This window comes from Schistocerca serialis, chromosome 3 (assembly GCF_023864345.2).
Source record: "Schistocerca serialis cubense isolate TAMUIC-IGC-003099 chromosome 3, iqSchSeri2.2, whole genome shotgun sequence".
In the NCBI taxonomy this organism is placed as follows: domain Eukaryota; kingdom Metazoa; phylum Arthropoda; class Insecta; order Orthoptera; family Acrididae; genus Schistocerca; species Schistocerca serialis.
Window position 1 is genome coordinate 807126072 of NC_064640.1, and position 6951 is coordinate 807133022.

Consider the following 6951-nt stretch of genomic DNA (forward strand, 5'->3'; position numbering starts at 1 on the left):
ATACCGTCTTCAAATGTTCAAATGTGTATGAAATCTTATTGGACTTAACTGCTAAGGTCATCAGTCCCTAAGCTTACACACTACTTAACCTAAATTATCCTAAGGACAGACACACACACTCATGCCCGAAGGAGGAGTCGAACCTCCGACGGGACCAGCCGCACAGTACATGACTGCAGCGCCCGAGACTGCTCGGCTAATCCCGCGCGGCGATACCGTCTTAACGGTGTTGAAGTTGCAATGGGCAACAATGAGACGAAAGGACAAGGAGCAGTTAAGTTAAGTAGAAAGATTACATTTTCGGTAAACCAGATAAAGAGACAGTGGTAGCTCATCTCCAGGAAGAAATCGAGACCCTTAGATCTGGGCATGAGCATGTGAAGCAAATGTGGCTGAAGTTTAGTAGAATATTTTTTGTATTGTTTGGCGTGCAGCATGAAAAACGTCGTAAAATTACATTTCGATCTGAATCTTCCAAGTTAGCTTCTAATAGTTTTGCTATATTCGTACAATAGGCCTATTTCGGCGGTGTTGTCTTTGCCAAGTTCACGTCTACCTGGGCAAGGCGTACATATTGCATCACTGAGAACTTGCTGCCAAATTACTACGTGATTTGAAACTTCCTGCCGGACCGAGACTCGAACTCGGGACCTTTGCCTTTCGCGGGCAAGTGCTCTACCAACTGAGCTACCCAAGCACGACTCACGCCCCGTCCTCACAGCTTTACTTCTGCCAGTACCTCGCCTCCTACCTTCCAAACTTTACAGAAGCTCTCCTGCGAACCTTGCAGAACTAACACTCCTGAAAGAAAGGATATTGCGGAGACATGGCTTAGCCACAGCCTGGGGGATGTTTCCAGAATGAGATTTTCACTCTGCAGCGGAGTGTGCCTGATATGAAACTTCCTGGTAGATTAAAACTGTGTGCCGGACCGGGACTCGAATTCGGGACCTTTGCCTTTCGCGGGCAAGTGCTCTACCAACTGAGCTACCCAAGCACGACTCACGCCCCGTCCTCACAACTTTACTTCTGCCAGTACCTCGTCTCCTACCTTCCAAACTTTACAGAAGCTCTCCTGAGAACTACGTGACTTCGTTTTACCATAATAAAAACAGCGACAGTTGAAAAAAGGGTTATCAGTAATACAAAATCTACGTTCCATTCAGCTAAAAGTGTACTTGAAAATGGCGATACCGCCTAAATCGGCTTATTGTACGAAACATACTAAACCTACAGCTTGGAAGATTCAGTTCAGTAGAATAGTTGACTAAGTGCTGGATACAGATTTACTTAGTAGAATAGTTCGTGATGGGATGGAGGGACCGTCTTTGGTCTACAGCCTCTCAAATGAAACTTTTAAGAAACTACCACTAGAGTACAAAATGAGTAAAACGAAGCATAGGAATGCAGAGAGGGACAGCGTTTGACTGTCAAAAGTGCAATACGTAAAGCCTTTGAGGACTACCGTAGTAAAATGTTATCGAAATATCTCTCATAGAAGCCAAAGAAATTTTGGTGAAACATCAAATGTTAGCAGCTGAAGAAGGCAACGAGTTACGTGGCCAAAATATTGTGCCAGAGCGACACAAACATCCGGCAGTAGACCCGATTGTTCCACATGTCAAGATCTCGCCGGGAAAGCCTGAAGAGCTACATCAAATGTTATCATTGGCACGAAATTTAGTGTCCAGACAATCAAGGACCAGACAGAAACGGAAACTAAGGGTAGCAAATTAAAGTAGTAAAGTGCAGAACTCGGTTTTCATATGTTTCTTTGTAAACGAAAATCCCGGATTACTGCCGCAGTACCGTTATCAATGCAAAAATGGGTTATACAGATATTAGCGTCAGATGTATTGAGGAACATTTGAACTCACTGAAATTGAAGAAAACACCATCACATGGTTGCTTACAAGTAATATTCTATACATAAATTTATACAGACAGTTACATATCGTAGGTTCCTTGGAAAAAAATTAATATACTGTGCCTCGTAATGCGAAAAAAAAAAACATAGATCACGTCCTCCTACAAATAGTGTAGCGGAAGTGCTCCACAGAATTCCCGTCCAGTATCTTTGACAGTCTTATAGTGTGGAATGTTAGAAAAACTTCTGATCTCAAAAGTAATAAGATAGGTCCTACATCCAAAGGTACCAGCTAGTAACGGTCATGCGAAACCCAGCTTGCACTTTTCGTTAATGATGTTTTGAAAGCTTTGGAACAAGGTAATCAGGTGAAGACAGTATTTCTTAACTCCTGAAAAGCTTTTGATGCAGTACCACACCAACAGTTATTAAGAGAAGTACATTCATATAGAACATCGAACCAAATTTTTGATTGGATTGAGGATTTCTTGATCGAGAGGGCGCAGAGAGCTATGTTAGATGGAGAAACATCGACAGATTTAGAAGTAACGTCAGGCGTGCCCCAGGAAAGTGTGTTGGGACTCTTGCTGTTCATGGTATTAACGACCTGGTTGACAATATTAATTACAGCAGATTTTTGCAGATATTAATAACGAATAACTGTCTGAAAAAAGCTACACTAATATTCAGTCAGACCTTGATAAGTTAACAAAATGCTGAAATATGGTGAACTTGCTCTCAATGATCGAAATGTAGAAGTTCACACTTCACAAAATGAAAAATACCGATTTCTACGATTAAACTATCAACATCTCCAAGCTGGAATCATTCAAATCATACAATCACCTGGTTGTAATAAATCTGCAGTGATATGAAAGTGAAAGATCGCTTAGGCTCATTCGTAGGTAAAACAGAAAGTTGACTTCGATTCATTTCTAGGGTACTTGAAACGTGCAGTCAGTCTGCAAAGGAGATTACTTAAAAAATACTCGTGCAACACATCCTAGAATATTGCTCAATTATGTGGAATCCATAGCAACCAAGAGTGGATATTTTATTTACATAGATAAGGGCTGCATGCAGGGTCGCAGGCTTGTGAGACCCACTGGAGAATGTCACAGAGGTGCTGCTGAAAAACTTTATCTGGCACACATTTGAAGATGATGCCAATTACCCTGCAAAAGCACATTTAAAATATTTTAAGAATCATTGAGAAATCTCGAAATATACCACAAACCCCAAAGCATCGCTCGCCTGGGGACCACGAAGATAGGATTACATTAATTAAACAAAGCACAGAGGCGTTTATGCAATCACTGTTCCCGCGCGTCAAACGCGAATACACCGTAAAGAAACCCTAATGCTTTGTACAGTGAGAGTTTCTCTCTACTATACACTTCCCAATTGTTTGTAGAGTGTGGATGTATATGTAGATGTATTCTGGTGCAGAACTAGGTGGCTTTGTAATTATGGCACTGAACTAGTTTCCGTTCTAAGATGCAAACCTACGTTTTTCTGCCATCCTTAAACCCTTTTATGAACTGCGTGTATTTTATTTATCATACTGCATGACCGATTTCCATTTCCATTCTTTTCCATTTCTAACTTGTGCTCTGTCAACGCCGTTATACCATTACCTTCGTTCTTTTCATCTCACTTTTCGTTAAGCAGTTTCGAATCTCCAACTGGTGATGCCAGTTTAGATCCATGATAGACGTAACACCTAACTGCCAGATCCGCGAATTCAACACCAGCGTTAACCATCGTGTCAGAGTTACGTAACACTTGGATGTTGCTAAGGAACGCCGTTTTATTCGCCTTCTGTTGTCATCCGTGATCAAGCTAAACCAAGATATATCCCTGAAAAGTTGGGCATTGTTACTTGCTTGCTGCAAATCCACCCCTGTGAAGTTCTTAATGTGGTCTATGCACCACAATGGTGTGCGTCCTCTACGTCTTTTCCTTCTTTGATTATTCTTTCCATTGCCTCTTGCCTTCTGGCAGTGTGACCAAGATATTTCAACTGATTTTTGTTGATAGGAGTCGACAGTCTTGTACGGATGCCGAGCTGCCACAGGATCGATTCATTAGTTCGATGAGCTGTCCATGGTTTTAGAAGTAATCCGCCTGCATAATTCTAAAAATAATCTCCTGGTTCTGACCAGCACAACTCATTCCTATGTGTCTTCCGTTTATATAATGTTTGGCACGTTGTCAGTAGCGATATTACTTCGAAAAAGGGCTCTTTAGAGACGGATCTTAAGCTCAGAATTTACAAGGTTAGGAAAGAGAATCGGTCGTATCCCTTTTCAGAGTTATGGGAAACTACTTGAAATCCGAATTTCGATGCCCGGGTGGGGATTTGAATCCCGCTCCATATCATTTTGCACATGCGCATCTTTTGACAAATAAATAATTTGGGTTCCCATGATTTATTTATGGTTGAAACAGTCATTCTTTGTCTTAATGACTTCTTTTCTTTTTTCACCTGCAATTCATTGTTATTGATTTGAAATTTGTGTCTATTTCGAAGAGAAGTAATACTTGTGAAAGAGATATCCATATCATATTGTACGACGTCCTCAAATTTCTGTAAGTTTGTATGAGACAAAGACAATAGAAACTTTCTCCCCGGGGCACTTGGCAGATTATGCACTTATTCATATAAGAAAACAACTGTAAAACGAAACTGTATTCTGTCTTTTGATTAATTTAACGAATTTTTCTCTTATTCCAATATTTTTAATGCTGTAGGACCAAAGGAGCTTAGCGTTTAGTTGTCTCGCTAGTCTGTATAATCAGTTACTCGGGTGTGTTTCTACTATGGTCATTTGCACATCATTGATTGGTATGTAAGTGGTTAGAGTTACAATCCTCTGTCACAGATGTGACAGGTAGAGCGGTCACCATACTACATTGGTGGTCCGTATTTAGTGGTGAACCAGACTAGGTAGGGAATAAATGGAACATGATAATTTTAAAAGACAATGAGATGCTGCGTACTTACTTGAGACACCGTTATTAGCAACTGGCAGAGTTTGGTAGTGGTCTCATTGTGGCTCTCCATTTGTCAGGCTGTTTGCATCGTGTAATATCAAGATTTGTGGGACATTCGGATGTGACAGTGGTGCGATGTTGGTCTCCTTGGGAACTCGTCGCCAAGGTTACAGACGACTATGTCAGTGGGATATTTATAGCCATTCTGTAGCAGTTGGCACATAAATGCATTATTAAAGTATGCGATACCAATGATATATTAATTCAAAATAGAACTTACCTGAACTTGAAAATTGTAAGTGTTCGTTTCTGTTGCCAAATGATGGGGGCATTCACATCATCAATGACCTTGAATACATGGTGATGTCGGGAAATTATGTTAGAAGTCATTAAAAATGAAATAGCCAATCATAGTATTTAAAAGAGCAAGATGGCGGAGGGGGAAATATTTTTTAGCATACATTACAATGAAACAATCAAGTACAATGTAGCATTTTTCAAATACATTAAAATATAACGAAACAAAGATGGCGCTGGCAGAAACTTTTTAGCATGCATTAAAAATGAGACAGCCAGTCAGAGCGCTTCAAAATGCAAGAAGACGCTTGTAGGAAATATTTTTTATCTAATCACAGTGATTATGTATATTAGCCGTTCAAGGTTCAAGATGTTCTGTTTTTTCTATGTATAAAAGTATGCGGACACCCCCAAAAACATCGTCATTCATATTAGGTGCACTGTGCTGCCACCTACTGCCAGGTACTCCTTATCAGTGACCTCAGTAGTCATTAGACATCGTGAGAGAGGAGAGTGGGGCGCTCCGTGGAACTGACTGGGTGCCACTTGTGTCATACGTCTGTACGCGAGATTTCCACACTCTTAAACATCCCTAGGTCCATTGATTCCGATGTGACAATGAACTGGAAACGTGAAGGGACGCGTACAGCACAAAAGCGTATAAGCCGACCTCGTCTGTTGACTGACAGAGACGTCCCACAGTTGAAGAGGGTCGTCATGTGTAATATGCAGACATCTAACCAGACCATCACACAGGATTTCCAGACTGCATCAGGATCCACTGCAAGTACTATCACAGTTAGGCGGGAAGTCACAAAACTTGGATATCATGGTCGAGCGACTGCTTATAAGCCACACATCACGCCTCGCTTGGTGTAAAGAAGTGTAAACATTGGACGATTGAACAATGGAGAAACGTTGTGTGGAGTGACGAATCACGGTGCACAATGTGGCGATACGATGGCAATGTGTGGGTATGGCGAATACCCGATGAACGTCATCTGCCGGCGTGTGTAGTGCCAACAGTAAAATTCGGAAGCGGTGGTGTTATGGTGTGGTCGCGTTTTTCGTGGAGGGTGCTTGCACCACTTCTTGTTTTGCGCGGCACTACCACAGCACAGGCCTGCACTGATGTTTTAAGCACTTCCTTGCTTCCCACTGTTGAAGAGCAATTCGGGGATGTCGATATCATCTTTCAACACGATCGAGCACCTGTTCGTAATGCACGGCCTGTGGCGGAGTGGTTACACGACAATAACATCCCTGTAATGGACTGGCTTGGGCAGAGTCCTGACCTGAATCTTATAGAAAAACTTTGAGATGTTTTGGAGCGCCGAATTCGTGCCAGGCCTCACCGACACATATCGATACCTCTCCTCAGTACAGCACTCCGTGAAGAATGGGCTGCCCTTCCCCAAGAAACTTTCCAGCACCTGATTGAACGTATGCCTGCGAGAGTAGAAGCTGTCATCCAGGCTAAGAGTGGGCCAACACCAAATTGAATTCCATCATTACCGATGGTGGGCACCACGAACCTGTAAGTCATTATCAGCCAGGGGGTCCGGGTACTTCTGATCACATAGCAAATACCGGAGAGCCAAAGAAACTCGTACACCTGCACGCAAAAGTGCCCCCACACGACGTGGCATGGACTCGACTAATGTCTGAAGTAGTGCTGGAGGGAACTGACACTATGAATCCTATAGCGCTGTCCATAAATCCGTAAGAGTACGGGCATGGAGATTTCTTTTGAACAGCACGTTTCAAGGCATCCCACCTATGCTCAATAA

General features: G+C 42.2%; 1 non-coding gene across 1 annotated transcript; it reads right to left on the reverse strand.

Annotated features, from left to right (window-relative positions):
- Positions 1-623: 623 nt before the first annotated feature.
- Positions 624-698, reverse strand: Trnas-cga (transfer RNA serine (anticodon CGA)). The gene has a single exon. It is a non-coding gene; the product is annotated as a tRNA-Ser (tRNA).
- Positions 699-6951: the final 6253 nt, after the last annotated feature.